We start from the raw sequence: 16,205 nt of genomic DNA, 5'->3' as shown, positions 1-16,205 counted from the left end.
ACCTTTTTACTCAGCTTGAATTGAATAAAAGCTCCATCCTAAGGCTCGTTTACACTCCAGCGGGTGTCACAGAGTGCCTGGCACTTTGTCTTTTTACAAATTGGAAAAAAATATACATTTCTTTGAGCAGTTAAAACATTTTCCGGGCTCTGCCCATTCCTTTTCCCCAGTAAGTTCTCCTTTGCTCTCACCCAAACGGCAGGGAGGAAATGGCAAACTGGGTTGGGTTTCTCAACATAGATTTGTCATGGAACATGAACTCATTGAACTGGCCGGCAGAGATGCTCAGACCAAACCCTCTAATTGTACATATGTGGACATCGAGGCTCAGAGACGGCAAGACTTTCAGCAGGGTCACACAGCATCCCCGCGGCGGAAGCAGGGTAGAAGCCAGAATTGCAGTGTCCTGCCCCTGATCCTGGGGGTCTATGGATCCAGACACATGATGTGTCTAACCTGGGAGCCTTGCGGCCCCACCTCTCTCCTTGTCCTCTGGACCTCACCTGGCTGCTCACCTGCTTGAGTTGGGCATTCTCTGTCTGGGGCTGCTGTTGCCTCCCCTACTGGCGTGGGAGCTCCAGGAAGATAGGGACCCCAGCTGGTGGGCCCATCTGCCCTGTTCCCTGCCCCAGCCCTGTGCCAGTGCCTCGGTGCCCATGTTGACTGAGAGGTTGATACGTGTGCATAGGGAAGCCCCAGCCCTGGCTGACGGTCCGATCGGAAATTTTACTTAGTGAGAAAGGCGGGGGGCGGGGCGGAGAGAGAGAGAGAAGGGGTGTTGGGGGAGGGGAGAGGAGAGCTGTACTTGGAGAGCCTCCCCTTGAGGGAGGACACGGATTCTAAGACCAATAAGAGCCCAGACCCTTTGTTGTGTGGCCCTTGAGCATAACCACACATCCCAGGTCCTCTCTGATGTCATTCTGAAACCTCTGAGAGCCGTCCTCCAGGGAAAGGACACGGGGTGAGTGGGTGTCCAGGGGACGGGCTCTGTCTGCTTCAGGTGAGATTGTCAAGACCTAGAGGCCCATAATCGCAGCGTTAGACTGGGCAGAGCCCGTAAAAGCTACTCCCCCACCCCCGCTCCAGCAGCCTTCCAACTCCACGGGCACTGGATCTGTTTGTACATGAGGTCAGACTGATTTATGGTGGAGCCCATAGGTGGGAAGGAAGAGCCCCCTCTTTCCTCCTCCTCCATCTCCTCCTCGCCACCCCCCTCCCAGGTTTTGTCTCGGGAGCTCCTTCCTCCGAGGGCCATGTGGAAGGTTCCCAGGCAAGGGGATGGGATCCTGATCTCTTTTCGGGGACTCTGACTGTCCACTGCCACGGGGTGAGCTGGGGGCGGTGCTGGAAGCAGAGGCCAGGTCTCCGGCCTTCCAGGCTGGCTTGGCCTCTGCCTTCTGCTTGCTTTTTCTCTTTTCTCTGCTCTTTCTGGCCTGGCTTCCAACTACTCCCCATCCTCAGAGGACCCCCCGCCCCTACCACATCCCCACGGGAACACAGCGAAAAGCTCCCTGAAGCAGAGAATGTGCTGGAAAGAAGGGACACTAGAACCAGGGCCCAGCCTTGTTTTTCCAGATGAGGAAACTGAGCCTAGCTATGAGAGACCAAACTTAAGGACTGAACCCAAATAAGGCACAGGGGACTGTTGGGGGAGGGGGAGGGGGTTCCCTTGATTGCTGCTGCTTGTAGCTATGCGTGCCGGGGGAGGGGGGAGGGTGCGAGGGGCTCGCGAGGGGCTCGCGTTCGAAGCGGGCTTGCCTTTCCTCATCTTCCCTCACCACCCTGTGACCTTCCTCTGAAGGACAGGAATGGGTGGGGTGTGCAGGGGGTGGACATCCTGCTCTGGGTGTCTGTGCCGCAGTCACCAAGTGTTCTGCCCAGGGTGACCTCACCTATTCGTTTGGGCCAAGGCAGGCACACCTCCCTGAGGGAACAAGTGTGTGTGTGGTGGGGGGGGGGTGGAGGCTGCTCCGTCTGCCTGCAGCAGAGAACCTTTTGAGCCTAAGATGGGCCAGTCAGGCCAAGCCAGGGGCCCTTAGTGGGTGTGAAATGCGGCCCATCACACTGTCACAGCAGGGTGGGTCTGTTAAGTGGATGCTGGGGCCAGCCCTTCATCAAGCTGACACTTGGGTGTTTGTTAGGGGAAAGGGGACTGGCTCTTCGGTGTCTGGAGAGGAGCCGGGGACAGGGACTGAGTGGCCTTGGGTTCTCCGCCTCCAGCTGCCTGGTCCGAGTGCCTGGAGACCTCACCAGCTGCCCTGACACTTTCCTCTCAGTGGCTCTAGGTTGTGGGTGGGAGGGAATGAAAGCCTCTGTGGCCCAGCTTAAGGATGGGGAGCCTAGAGAGGGTAGGTGAACCCTGAAACGGCAGCCCAGGGCTCCCCCTTCCAGGTCCCCTGGCATGTGGGGTGAGCACAGCCACCGTGGTCCCCTGGGCTGTGGGCTGAGAGGGGGTCTTTGTGCTCCTTCCCAGACCTAGCTCTCTGTCCTTCAGCCCCACTTGGCAATGCTCAGTGAGGTGGCGCTGTGCCCCTCACCTTCACAAGCCCCTCTCACCGCCCACCCCTCACACGGCTGGCCATTCTCTTAGTGCTAACGTCTCCTCAGGATGTTTTTGTGAGCTGTAACTAACTATCCCACGTCGTGGGAGCCTGATCAGTAGCCCCTTTTCGTGAGGCTGGGTGGGGGCCCCAAACCACCAGGGAGCAGGCCTTGACCCTCCCAGCCCGACTGGTGGGCTTTCGATGAGGCACGCAGGAACGTGTGTGGAAGTGCGAGGGCACCCGCGGGCATGGCTGGCCGGGCCTGGCTGGGTGGAATTCAATTTCCCCCCAGGCTCCTACTCCCCTTTTTCTTCCTGTCCTGCTGAGTTGCCTGGAATTACTTGCTGCTGCTCCTTTAGCTCCATGAAAAAGCATAATGGAAGGGTCTGCCTGGTTCCTTCCCGACACCACCCTCAGCCATTCCAGAGTGGGGCTATGGGTCTGCCCGCAGCAGCCTGGGGACCCCCCCATCCCTAGGCAGAGAGGGGTGCGGGGACTATTGGAAGTCCTCAGACAGGCACTCGTTGGGACACGGGTGCCTTGGAGCGAGGCTCAGGGTAGCAGCGTATGGAGTTTCTCTTTGCCACCCCCTGGAAGAAAAGGGCTGGTTAACCCTGGAGCAAAGCTTAGCTCTGCAACATATCCGGTGCCATCCTGCCACTGTCACTACACTTCACAGTGTACCCTCGCATCCCCTGTCTCAACTCTGCCTGGTAGGGTTTGTGCTCTACCCTCATTTGGCAGGTGAAGAAACTGCTGATTGGAGCGCACACTGACTTGCTCTGGTGACGCAGCCGGAAAGTGGTAGAGCTGAGACTAGCACCCAGCTGTCCTACTTCCTGATCCAGGGCTCATACACTGTTGCTTGGGGCCTCTGTCACCATGTCTAATACTTAGAAGCACTTTCCATGTGCCAGCCGCCATTCTAAGTGAGATTTAGCCCAGTGGACCTGCTCAACAGTCGCACGACGTCAGGGCTGTGATTATTCTCCACACTTGACAGAGGAGGAAACTGAGGTACAGAAAGTCGGAAAGTAATTTGCCCAAGGTCCCGCAGCTAGTTAGTAGCAGAGTTGGACTTTGTACCCAGGCCATCCGGCCCCAGAATCTATTGTCCTGCCTTTTGCCCGATGCAGCTGGCCTGTGGTGGTAGAACGAGGGGAGCCCCATGCTTTGGTGCAGGCACGCACCCCGAAGCTTTTTCATCCGCCCTCATTCGGCTCTCATGCACTCCTCGATTTCCTGACTGATGGCTGAGCAGGCATCCAGGACAGCAGCAGCGGCGCTATGGCACACACAGGCAAGAGTGGGTGATTGTGCAGAGCAACACCAAGGACCTAAGAAGGCTCCAGTTATCGCTAGAGCCACTCGAGATACAGCCCCAAAGGGAGCCTGTGAAAAGGGACAATTTCCTCATCCGTTCCAGGCACCATTACTGAATGAATATCTGCTCTTTGTGAGACTGGCTTATATCAGAGGGTGGGGGGCGGTGGCTTGGGGGAGCAAGAGATGGTGGTGGGATTGAAAGAGATGAGCTATTTTGGTCCTATTTTGGTCCTTACCTTTCTGAAGCTCATGGAATAAGGGAAGGAGATCAAACAGGATCGAAAGAAATAGCCCAGACATCGCTTGGGCCATTTCAAAATGTCACAATGCAGATGGCAAATATTAGGATTTTAGCTTTCCTTGACTTTTGTGTTCACGAAGTCATTCAACAGGTATTCTTATGGAATACCTACTCTATGCCAGGCACTGTGAAGCTCTCGTTCTAGTTATTTGCTCTTTTGGTGGTTTTTGTTCTATAGTTTTCCCTTTTGTAGTTCTCTGGTTTGATTGCCTTTTTTTTTTTTTTTAAGAACTGGATGTCTCAGAGCCCTTCATATCTGTTAAATGTATCTACTGAAAGATAAGTTGAGTTTGCTCATTCGTACAATTGTAAGTTCTTCATGGTCACCCCTTGAATATCTTTTGACATTCATTCACCCACTAAGAAACATTACTGAGAAACTGCTGTATGGCTGGAAGGAATCAGCTCTGACATGGTTTCCTGCCTCTGTGGAGACTATAGGATCATTGCAAGACCCGCACTTTTATGTCCTTCTAGCGTTTTCCAGAAGCAAGATAAGTCTGGCTTCAACTCAGCCTTAGGGATGCTTACACATATAACAGCTCAGCCTCAGGGATGCTTACAGATATAACAGCTCAGCCTCCCTTCCCACCCATCATAAGAGTTCTTGACTCTGGGTAGGAATTTGTATCCAGGAGCAAGTTCCAGTGTACAGGCCTTATCCATATCCAAGACCCGCAGGGACATACATGGCTCATCTTGAACAAAGTGCTACCTGCGGTCTTGCAATTGAGAGGAAAGGAAGGGTACACACTGGAGCTGCCTTTATTTCATCATTTCTCCTCTGATTCTCATCAGGGCTGGTAGAGAAGGAAAGTGGAAGAATTAATTCAAGCTTGCCTTAGAGGACTGAAGGCCAGAGGGGGGGGGGGCGGTGCACCTGGGACTAGATCTGGCGCTAACGCTGCCTTGGGTGACCTTAAGAAAGTTGCTACCGTAGGAATCACCGATGTCTGTTCTCACCTGTGCTGGGTGCTCTAGCAAACAAGTTAGATGAATACAGTCTGTGCTTTCTAAGAACCTCAGCTTCATTTCTCCCATCTGTTAGGTATAGAGAAATTCACCAGTGTGCAGGTATCTACCGTCCCCGCCGTGGGTTTGCCGGCTAAACTTAAGTGAGTCATCTCAGTGTCTGCGCTTGTAAATGTGGAGAATGGTGGTTGGACGCAGGGGCTTTTGGGTACTCCCATCCCCAGCTGATAAGAGTCCCCAAGTCGGCAATGAAATCAGGGTTGCGAACTTGTCTCGGACCGTTGTGAGGAAAGGCAAGAGAGAAATCAAGTGTTAATAGTCTGTTTCTTACTGAATTTCAACGGGTTTTCTGGGGGGTACTCGCCGTTACAACTCTTGGGAGCTCTCTTCGGCCATGATCAGTGCGGATGCCTCCAAGTTTTCCGTGCATTTCTCCGCGGAGGTGGAGTTTGGACTCGGGGCAGAGAACTGGGGGGTAGTGGGGAAGTCGCAGAGTGATGGAGCCTGAGCGAGGTAGGAGTGGCGACGTCCTATTCAAATATCTAATGTCCCGGTTCTCGCTTGGTTGCGCCCACTAATCTGAGATCTCACCGAAGTCGTCTCTTCTGAACTCTCTCGGTAAATTATCCTCAACAAGCCGCCGAACTTGCCCGTGCACGTGGCATGTGTACTTAAATCCCCCAACACGGTGCCACGCATCCAGAGCTCAATAAATATTAGTCTTAAGTCCCTGGCCAGCTCGCTCCTTCACCCTCAGTCGCTGGCTCTTGGCTTTCGCCTTCTCTCCCTCGGCTCCCAGCGGTATGACCCGAAGAAGAGGCAGCGGCGCGGCGATTGGAGGAGCTGGAATGCACGGCCCCGCCTACCACAATTCGGGCGACTTTCAGAAGAGCCCGGTGGGCCGGACTGCGCCCTCATTGGTCTCGGACCCTGTGGGTGGGCGGGGCATTTCTGCAGCCCGGCTCGCCGAGGCTCCCTCCCCACCTGCGCCGAGAGTGGCTTCGGGTTGACAACAGCTAAGCGGCTGCGGCAGCTGCTGCTCTGGCTGGCACCGTTACCCCCGCCCGACCCCGGGCTCCGCGCGTGCCCCGGACGGAGTAGTCCCGCCTGCCGTCGCCTCCTGCCCTCTGGTCGCTGTGTCGGGGTCTAGAACACCGAGCGATAGACGCGGCCTCCAGGTAGGAGTTGGCGCGACTGCGGGGGGTGACCCGGACCCATGCGGGGGAAGCGAGGCGAGAGCCACCCTTCGACCGCGGGATTTGGGGTTGGAGTCGCCGAAACTGGGGGAATCCCTGAGCCCGCCAGCCGCCCTTCTCCCGGGAAAGCCCCGCGAGGAGGGTGGCGGAAGGCGGCTGCCCTCCCGTTATACCCCGGCCTGGCTGCACACAGTCTGGAGCCGTCGCTCTGGGGCTTCGAAGGGGAGTTGGGGCCGGGCGGGGGCAGTTGGGCTCGGGGCTCTGCGGCCGGGTCACACCGCTTCTCCTACCCTTCTCCTCCTTCCTCTGTTTTTGAAGGCATTTCCAGGAAGCCCCGGGTCAGGCGATATGGGCTTTCCCTCGGCCACTGCCTTCCCTTCTGAGAAACGCCCCGGACTTTCCTGGCATTAGGGCAGCCGTGGGGATCAAGTGAAAACCTTTGGATAAGTCGCATCTTACGGGGCTCAGTTTCCCCATGAAGTCCCAAACGGTTTTGGATTAGAGAATTTTGGAGCCTCTTAATGGAAATTTTGGGGCTTTCTAAATCAGGTAGTCTGGGGCTCTCTCCATTTCTCTTCTAACTCTTTAAAGTCGAGCACTGAATTTATGACTCAGGAAACCAGGGTCCAGCTGCTAATTGATGTGACCTTAGGAGAGTCATGCGGCTTCTGTAGGCCGCAGTGTTTTCAACTGCAATTCAGATGCTGAGCTGGATTTCGGTATCTAAAGGGCCAGTCTCTTCCACCCTGATGTTTGGTGACTTGGTGCATGGGTCCAGGCTCCTAACTAGCAGGTAAAGGGTTGTCTCTGAGACACTTGGAGCAAGAGAAGCCGCGCATATGGAAAGCTTCTCCGTGATTGTGCGGAGTACCAGACAGCAGCCACCCTGAAAAGGTGGGGGCCGGCTGAGGCCAACACAGAAATCCCGGGCCCCAGAGTTGGGCTGCAGTACTCAGGTCTTTCCAACCCTGACTGCTACTGTGGGACCTGTTCCCAGGCCCACTCTAGGGGTTGCTGTCCCCACCCACCATCTGTCTTAACTGCTTTTTGTATTTTCCCCTTCACTTTCATCTTTCTGGAATGGAGGACAGACAATTCTCGTCTGCAGTTTCCAGGACAGGCAGCCAGCCCAAGGGCGCAGCGAAGGTGGGGGCTACAGGTGGTTTCTGAGTAGTTAGTCGATGGAGCAACTGGGAAGAGTGTGACGAGGATGACGATGTTGGGGGCGGGGAACTCTTTCACCCTAAAGCTACAGCTACAAATCGCTGGCCATTCTGGGCTGGTCCCCATTTCTGGGAATTGGCCTTTGTCCAACTATGTTGTGGATTTGGGATACGGGCTTTCTCTTCCCTCGACCTCCGTAGTTAGGGCTGGAAAACATCACGTGGACAGTTTGTCTAGTCTCCCCTGTTCGCTCGCCTTGTCTCCCGCCTTAAGCTACTCTTGGAGAAGTATGCTAAATCTCTCTGCATCTGCAGCTCCACTCCCCAGTCTGGAGAGAAGAGGATGCTGGGAGATGACATCTGGAGGTGTTCAGAGCAAGAAGAGGGGCTGAAGGTGTGCAGAGGGACTGTGTATCCTGTGAGTGTTGGGGACGGGACCTCCTTAATGAAACATACCACCTGTGTTTCAGCAGTGGGGCAAAGACGGTGGCACACGGAGGCCCGAGCTTTGACCCTCTCTGTGTTCTTGACGTTTTAAAATTCCATTCTTAGGGCTATGGGTTGCAGAGGTAGCAGAGGAACCGCAGAGCCACTGCTTTCCTGCTAGGTGACTTGCTGGAACTTTCTGTTTCAACCATGGAAGGTTCAGGTTCAACGGATAGCAGGGTTAACCGAGGCAGGCTGTGCCCCCACCTTCTTCGGGAAAGTGGGGTGAGGAGTCTGTGGCTGGAAGGAGGAGTTGTCGCTGGCTTGAACAGAAGAAGAAGAACTTTTTCCTCTGGTTCTCAGTTTTTGTAGGATCAAGCGCCATAGCTCTGGGTTCAAGGAGGCTGTTAGTGGATAAAATAGAGGGGTTCTCAAAGACGCAAGGGCTTGACGGTGGAAGTGGAGTCTCCTCCACCCACAATGCAAACAGAGCAGCTGAACATTGGGCCGGACACACACACACACAGTTGATAGTATCAAGTGTTTAAGGCTCTAGTCATCTGTGACTTGGGGTCTTGATTTGTGTGTGGGGGGGCAGGTGTTGGTCCTGGTAAACTCAAATCAGTGGACTGGAGGCCACAGTACGGGCCGCCGTCACAGTCTGAAGTGCCGTGTTTGTGTATTGAGTCTCTTGCCCAGCCCTCTGCCCTGGGAACTCACTCACAGGTTGATGATTCCTGTACCTGTTCCCCCAAGTGGCAGGGATTGTAGGACTGGAAGTTAAGTTCCTCAGGGGTTTAGGGTGGCGGGAGGCAAAGAACCGGGGACCGAGAAGGAGCTCTGGACCCAGGGAGGTTTAAATTCAGGCTCTGCCCCTTCACTTGACCATCAGACCCTTGGTTTCCCCCTCCCCCCTTTTTTACTTCACTGGATAAGCCAAGTGCTGTCCAAATGACTGAGTCCACGCTTAGTGCTCAGTCTTCTAGAGGACACAGTGTAACTCCACCTTCAGGGAACCCGCCATCTAGTTTGGAAGTTAGTGATGACGCAGGATGGGGCAACCTCTCCGAGTGGGGGCAGCTTAAGCCCCACACCGAGAGAGAACGAGATTCTTTGCTGCGCACAAGAAAGGATTCAAACGCCCGCTAAAGTCAGTATCAAAAGGAAAGTTTATTAAAAAAAGGGGTGACGATCTGTGCTCCCCAGACAGAGCGTGGTCTCCTCTCAGAGGCGGGGTCGTGAGAGCGCCCGAGGGAGCCTCAGGGACCGAGACAATAGAGAGAGATAGGGAAAGCAGAAAGACAGAGAAAAAAGTCACTGAGGGGGACCCCAGGGAATTGAGTTTACATATCACGTGTCAGTTCCTGTGAGTTACAGTTTAAAGACTTTGTTTACTCATTTTCGAGGGATGGCATCGGCATCCCGCGAGGAAGGGAAAAGTCTGTAGCTGACGAGGTAGGAACACGTAGCGTGAAAGGCTGGCAGTTCCCAGCCTCCGATCCACAGGTTCCCCGTGGTCTCAGCCACAGGGAATGAATGATCTTATTTTGTGTAGGGCGCCACTGAACGACTATTTTTCCTGTTTCCCTTCAGGGTGTGGGGAAATGGGCTGTTAGCGATCCCAGCAGAAACCTTCCTTTGTTCTGCAGGTGTCCGTCCTCCTGGCCTGGCTGGCTGCAGGGCGCTTAGCATATCACAGTCTCTGAATGTGGCTGATTTTAACACTTTAGTTCTCTCGCCTCCTCCTCCCTGCGGTAGTGGCATCGGTGCTGTGAGGCATAGCGAGTCTTTAGCAAGTCTTTAGTTCGGTGAGGGCTTTTCAAAACAAATTATTCTGAAGAATTTCAAACATATGCAAAAGTAGAGATGGACAGCCATTAGCCCCCCGGCTGATCCTTCCTTAGTTATATCTCTTTCTTTCTGGTTATTTTGAAATGAATCCCGGAGACCTTATCAGTTTACATACACATAGTTCTTCTTTAGGAACTTCTAAAAGTTAGGGGCTCATTAAAACATAGCCACGGTGCCACTATCACACCTAAAACAGCCCCTTCGGATCACCAAATATCCTAGCAGTGAGCGTCTTTCCAGTTGTTAAGGAGGATGGTTTGCACTGGGAGGCCTGCCGAGGGAGGGCGGGAAGAAGGGAGGGAGTGAGTGCATTCGATTAAGGGGAAGGTGACTGACAGAGAGGCTCGGGAAAGGTCCCAGCTGGAGGGATTCTGGAGCCATAGCCCTCATTTGACAGTGCCGGCCTCCCTGTCTCTGTGGGCTCCCTCTGGGGTCTCCGAGGCTGACTCCGGAGGCTTCTTGTGTGGAAAGTCCAAGCCCCGATTCTCTAGAGGTAACTGGGAGTGCTGCCTCTCCCCCCACCCCCCACCCAAGAAGCCCCAGTTCCAGGGCCACCCATGAGCTTTAGGGGGACCGGCCTGGAAGACCTCCTGGGAGGCCGCTGTCCTCCCGGCCCCTCCCCTGCTCCTGGCCCCTGAGGCCAGTTTGGAGCAAAACAGGATGCATTCAGGATGAGCGTCTTTCCCAACTTGTCATCTAATCGCCATGGCCCAGCTTGGAGCTTCCTCTCCCATTCATGATAAAAACCCTCACTGTCTCGCTTTTCCCTCCCGCCCCAACAAGGGTGTGCTGACTTCCTCCATATCCGGGCCAGCCCTCCTCCACCCTCGTGTGTGGGGCTGACGAGAGCTTCCCTCCTCCAGGCCTCTTCCCTCTGCCCCAGAGCTGGCATGACAGGGAGGGAGAGACGTGCGAGCGCCGCCCTGGCTGCAGCCTCCTGCCCTTGGGCTGTCCTTGGGAAACGAGTGGCCCCTTTCAGACAGCCAGGGGTCCTGCCACTGCTTGGTTAATGATTGAGCCACATAATAACCACCTTGGAAAGTCACCTCTTCAGCATGGCCATTAAGCAACTCTCTGTCCACCTCGGGCCTTAAAGGGACCCATCCTGAACCCTCACCTTCCCCCAAGGGGACATTAACAAACATTCAGTCACCAGAACTTCCACGCCAATTAAACTTCTGCCCCTCTGTCTTCGCTTGGGCAAACAGAAGTAGTGACGTTGCTTCAAGGACACACATTCAGCTCAGGTGGCGAGGCGGTTGACTTGGTAGGGATTGAGATGACGTGAGGGTTTTTGGAGGCATCAGAGTCACAGGGGGTAGGTGTTTCCAGGAGCAGCTGACACCCTGATCTCAACATGAAAGTCTAAAACAGTGCGAAAGGCCCCCCGAAAGGGTCTGCCACGACTTGAGGTCCGATGGGGCTGCGTGTGTGCGTTTTCACTACAGCTGTGGGTCCTTTCACACCAGGCCAGTTACTGCCACGTGGCTGAAAGAACAGCCCCTCCTCGGAGAGCCCGTATGTTGACTAGCAGGGGATTTGGGAAGGGGCGGGCTAGGACCCAGGTCCAATTTAGAAAGCTCTAGACCACGAGCGATTCTCTGCAGTTTCAGCGAGAGAAGGAACCGACGTTTCACGAACCCTGTGGAACCCAGTGAGGAAACATGGCCTCTCCTAGCTCTCTCTCCGTGAGTGACTTTACAGAAGACATTTGTTCTCAGGGCCTCAGTTTCCACATCGGTGAAATGGGTAGGGCGGGTGGCACAGACTCGGTGGTCTCTCAGGCTCCCTTCCAGCTATGAAAGTGTACGTTCCCAGTCAAGACCTTTTTCTGCTCCACAAGGGAAAGGTGAGCTGGCTTCGGATTGTGCCAGGCCTAGTCCGTGAGTACTGTCAGCTGGCCCGTCAGTTCGCGCTGGCCTGGGCCGGCGCGGCCACAGCGTGGGTTTTCCTTGAGCGTGCTTTCAGGCGCTTTGCTCTCTAGCCCCTCCCCATGTTTGCATCTGTCCCAGCTGGCCACCCTCTGACCCATTCAACCGCAAGTTAATGAGTGACCTGCTCCCCCTGGGTAGTACCAGCCCAAGGTGCAGCTGAGGATCCCAGGTGTCTGTGGGAACCGGCCGAGGGCCTAGCCAGCCCCAGTCACCTCTACATTTCCTCCCGTGCTACCCCAGAGGTAGGAAGCGACAGCTCGGCGAAGTAGGGCCTTTCCAGGGCGGTCAGTCCACCTGCCCTCTGAAGGTCGGCTCTTCTGGCCGAGCACCTGTGCAGTTCCTGTTCACCCATCTGCAGCCGTGGAATGTCCAAAAGTTTTATTTTTATGTTGTGCTGAACTCTCTCCATGTGACCCCTCCCCTTGGGCCCCAGCTCCGCTCCCCGGGTCCGCCTAGACGCTGTGTGCTGTCTCTGACCTTCACGGGTCTGGGGACAGAGCTCGAATCCCCTTGCGTCTTCTGCAGGCCAGACCGTCTCAGCTTTTCCAGGTCCTCCTCCAGCGACCTCAGACGCGTCACCTTCCCAACCTCATTACTGTCCTCTGCATGTGCTGATGTTTGTGGCCCATGGGATGGGAAATGGGGCTCGAGAAAGCCCCTCATTCTCTTGTTTATTTCTAGCCTGAACTTTCCCAGATGAGTTCCCCATGATCTTTTTCTGGTGACTCCAGCACGTAGATTCTGAACCCCAGAATCCTGGGTCCGAGCACCTCACACAGCTCTCTCTGATTTGTTAGGCATTTAGCTCCAGCCAGCTCCCATGACTGGGGAGCTCTCAGAGGGTAGGGCCACATTTTGTGCCATCACAGCAGAGGGCAGTCCTGGTGAGAGGAGCCACTCACCTCGATGAGCTGACTGTGGTGTACCACGTAGGGGCTGTCGGTGTGTCCTGCTTCCCTTGAGTCGGTGGGGGTGGGGGTGGGGGAAGGGGATATTTTAAGGAGCATTGAAACTGGAAATGAGTATGAGCCATGGCCACAGTGGGGCCTAGAAGGGTGAATCAGACGGGGAGAAACAGCAACTCAGCCGGCAGTGACAGCCACGAGTCCTCCCATTTCTTTAAAGCTTCCAGGGCACTTTCACTTCCACGATCCCATTCTGTTCTCAGAGCAGCTCAGTAAGGTAAACAGTGTGGTCCCCGGGGCTGATCCTCGGTGACCTCCACCTGAGGCCCAGGGAGGAGAAGGGCACAGTCTCCAGGGAGGGAAGATTCGGAAGCCAGGTCTCCTGATGCTCAGCCCTCCCTGCTTCCCCCAAACCACACCCGGCGGCCCAGGCGGCTGGGGCTGACTCGGCAGCTTCCCCACCGCAGAGGAACCTCTGGCCAGGCTGCGACTCAGTTCCCATGGTTGAGGGAGCCATCTCCAGGGGAGGTGGCTGAGGATTTCCTGTCCTTTATCTGGGCCGGCCAAAAGCCAGCCTGTCTGAGGTGTGAGACAGACGCTCACAGCCAGCTTTTCTGCTCCAGGCCAAGGTCAAGTCAGGCTGGGGTCGGAGCTTGGGGAACCCTTGGCTCCAGATATCTGGCCTGAGTGCCCCTCACCTGAGCAGGGCCTTCTGAACGGGGAGAACAAAGAGGGGCATGTGGGAATGAGGCCAGCGTGGGGCCGGAGCAAAACACATCCTGACTTGTACACATGGTGCCTGGGGCAGGAGACCGTCATGGTGAAGTGCAGGGACTCTGAGATACGCAGCACTGGGTGACTTTGGACAAATTACTCAAACCCCGTGAGCCTCCATTTTGTCACTTATCAAATGGAGATATGTAATTACCTCATGGGGTCGTTGAGTGTTGGAGCCCATAGTATAAACAGAATTCTCATTAGCATCGTTTAGTAGCACTTTCCGCCACCTTGTCACTTTGTTGTTCTCCACTGACCTGCAGAGGTACAGGGCTCAAACCTGCCAGCTCCTGGTCATTAGTTCTGGACTTTTCTGTCACTTCCACCTCCTCACGAAAAGCTCTCCTCGGGCATTTATGACACTGCAGCGGGTCGTAGTGACAGCGAGAACAGGACCAACAGCGAGCGCCTGGATTCTTGACCTATTTGAACTCACTTGGCTTCCGTGCCAGGTCTGTAAAGTGGGTAGTGCTCTCATCATCCCCATTTCACACACGAACAAACTGAGGCAAGGAGAGCTTAAATGAAGAACTCGCCCAAGGTCACGCAGCCAGGGAGCGACCCCACCCCCCACGCCCTTAGTGACTGTACCACGGCCTCTCTCTCTCCCTTTCCCAGACGCTGAGGCTTAGGCGTCCCTTCTCCTTGACGACTCATCACATCCACGAGTGATCGGTCTCTCCCGGGCAAACAGTGCCCAGGTCCAAGTCCTTGTCCCCCACCAGGTGGACAGATGGACAGGAAAGAAAAGTGAAAGGGCCAGGTATTGATGCTGTAAATCAGGGTGCCCCAAGCCCTGGGCCGCGGACCGGTACCGGTCCATGGCCTTTGAGGAACCGGGCTGCACAGCGGGAGGTGAGCGGCAGGCGGGCAAGTGAAACTTCATGTGTATCTGCAGCCGCTCCCTAGCGCCGGCATCACCGCCTCGGCTCCGCCTCAGATCACCAGGCACTAGATTCTCATAGGAGCACCGGTCCCTGGTGCCAAAAAGGTTGGAGACCACTGTTCTCAAGCAGAGCCGCATTAGGGTGTGGGAGGGTGTGCAGGAGGGAGTTGGGGGGTGGTTCTGACAGCAGCAGGCCCACCCGATTAGCACCTTCCAGCCCCGCCGTGTGGAACGAGGGTGCTGGCTGAGTGGCATCAAGGAAGAACAGACAATTTAATGAGCTGTCTTGACAACCAGGTGGCATTATTTAGAAGGTGTGGGTGGTTAGGGGCAGGCAGGAGGCTGGCCATATTAACTTTGCGATTCCTCCGGCTGGTGTGGTGCACGTTGGAATGGGGTCTGTGGGGAGGGGGCCTTTTCTCCAGAAGCTCTAGCCTTAGGGCCCTTGGGTGCTGCAGGCTTCCTTAAATCAAACTACCGTCTGCCGGCCCCATCGCTTTCGAGCTCATTCTGTTCTCTTGCCTCCAAAGGAGCTGCAAAGGAGAGTCCATCTTAGCCTCTTCCTCACTGAGAAGGATGGATCTGGGAGCACTTTGGCCAAGGAGTCCAGGACAGTTCATCTTTTGTTCAGTTTTCACACCTTGGTGCCAACACAAGGTCTGGCACCCAGTAGGTGCTCAGGTAATATGAGTTGAATAAAGTGCATAGCCAAGGGGGAGTGGATTTCTAGGGGAGAGCCTAGGGAGGCTGCCATGGTAACAGATTAACGGGAGGGCTCTGAACATTTACGTGGGCCCCTGGCCCCATTTGTAGTCCAACAGCAGCCACACGATCCTTCATAGGCTGTTTCCCCACGTGTGCGGTAGGCCTGCTTTGGCCACAGGGCTATCGTGGGGGCCCAATGAGGTGTGGGATGGTCAAGTGCTCCTTCCACTGATGGGCATTTACTTCAGGCTAAGGGTTCATCCTGTAAGAACCCTGGCATATGTTTTTTTTGTGTCTATGGCCTCAGCGATTCAGCTTAGTTAATGAGGAGGATTCTAACTTGCTGGCTCTGACTCTAGAGCCAGAGCACCTGGGTTTGCATCTTCGCCCACCACTTCTTAGCTGCTGACCTGGGGCAAGTTACTTGCTATCTCTGGGCCTCGGGTTTCTCATCTGCCAAATAGATTATCGGAGCATTTTGCCTCACAGGGTGCTTGTGATGCTTCCATGATGTAGACGGTAGAAAAAGCACCTAAAGAAATACCTGGGACATAACAATGGCTCGGTACCCTTTGGCTGTTATTGTTATTATTATCTCATTTTAAACTTGTAAAAACCTCGTGTCGTCGCTACTATGAGCATATTCCTATTTCACAGATGAGGACACTGAGGCATAGAGAAGTTAAGTCCTGTCCGACACAGTCTGCGTAAGGTCCTTAGCCCAGGGCCTGGCACGTAATAAGTACTCAGTAAATATTACGATGTGTTATTCATCATTATTCGTAATTACATTCGGTATCACAGATGTTGTTATCAGTCATAGGTACAGCCACAGCTAAGGAGTAGCAGAGCCAGGACTAAAAGCCGTGTCTTCAGATTGCTAGCCTGTTACTCTTCCCGCTGTACCCCCAAACCTCCGTGCTCTTAGGTCTTACACGGCTATTTCCCTCCGGCCCGGCATGGCCTGAGCGTGCAGGTTGTCGGCCCCTGCCTGCTTCTTTGTGCTCAGCATCACGGCCCTCAGGAGACAGGTTGTGCCCATGGGCTTCCAGAGGGAGAACAGGCGCTGGCGGAGAAGGCCGCTTCTCTCAAGCCCGTTTCCTTTGTGTCAGAGACAATTTTCTCTGGATCTCAGGGTGGGGACAGGCTCCTTCAAGGCATTTCCTGTCCGGGAGTTTATATTTGGTCTCAGAAAAAGGAAAGGGAAGCAGGCAAGGGGG

The 16,205-nt window shown here is 54.9% G+C and overlaps 1 protein-coding gene across 2 annotated transcripts in view; it reads left to right on the top strand.

The window, feature by feature from the left end:
- Nucleotides 1-6,137: 6,137 nt before the first annotated feature.
- STARD8 (StAR related lipid transfer domain containing 8) overlaps nt 6,138-16,205 on the top strand; it is a 29,839-nt gene continuing 19,771 nt past the window's right edge. For both annotated transcript variants that reach the window (XM_011371465.2, XM_011371464.2), the window contains exon 1: nt 6,138-6,320. The gene's annotated coding sequence lies outside the window, so the exon portion shown is untranslated. The remainder of the gene's footprint in view (nt 6,321-16,205) is intronic.

This window comes from Pteropus vampyrus, unplaced genomic scaffold (assembly GCF_000151845.1).
Source record: "Pteropus vampyrus isolate Shadow unplaced genomic scaffold, Pvam_2.0 Scaffold191, whole genome shotgun sequence".
NCBI classification, from domain to species: Eukaryota; Metazoa; Chordata; class Mammalia; order Chiroptera; family Pteropodidae; genus Pteropus; species Pteropus vampyrus.
Note: the sequence above shows the minus strand (reverse complement) of the source record. Positions and strands in the feature narration are given on the sequence as shown.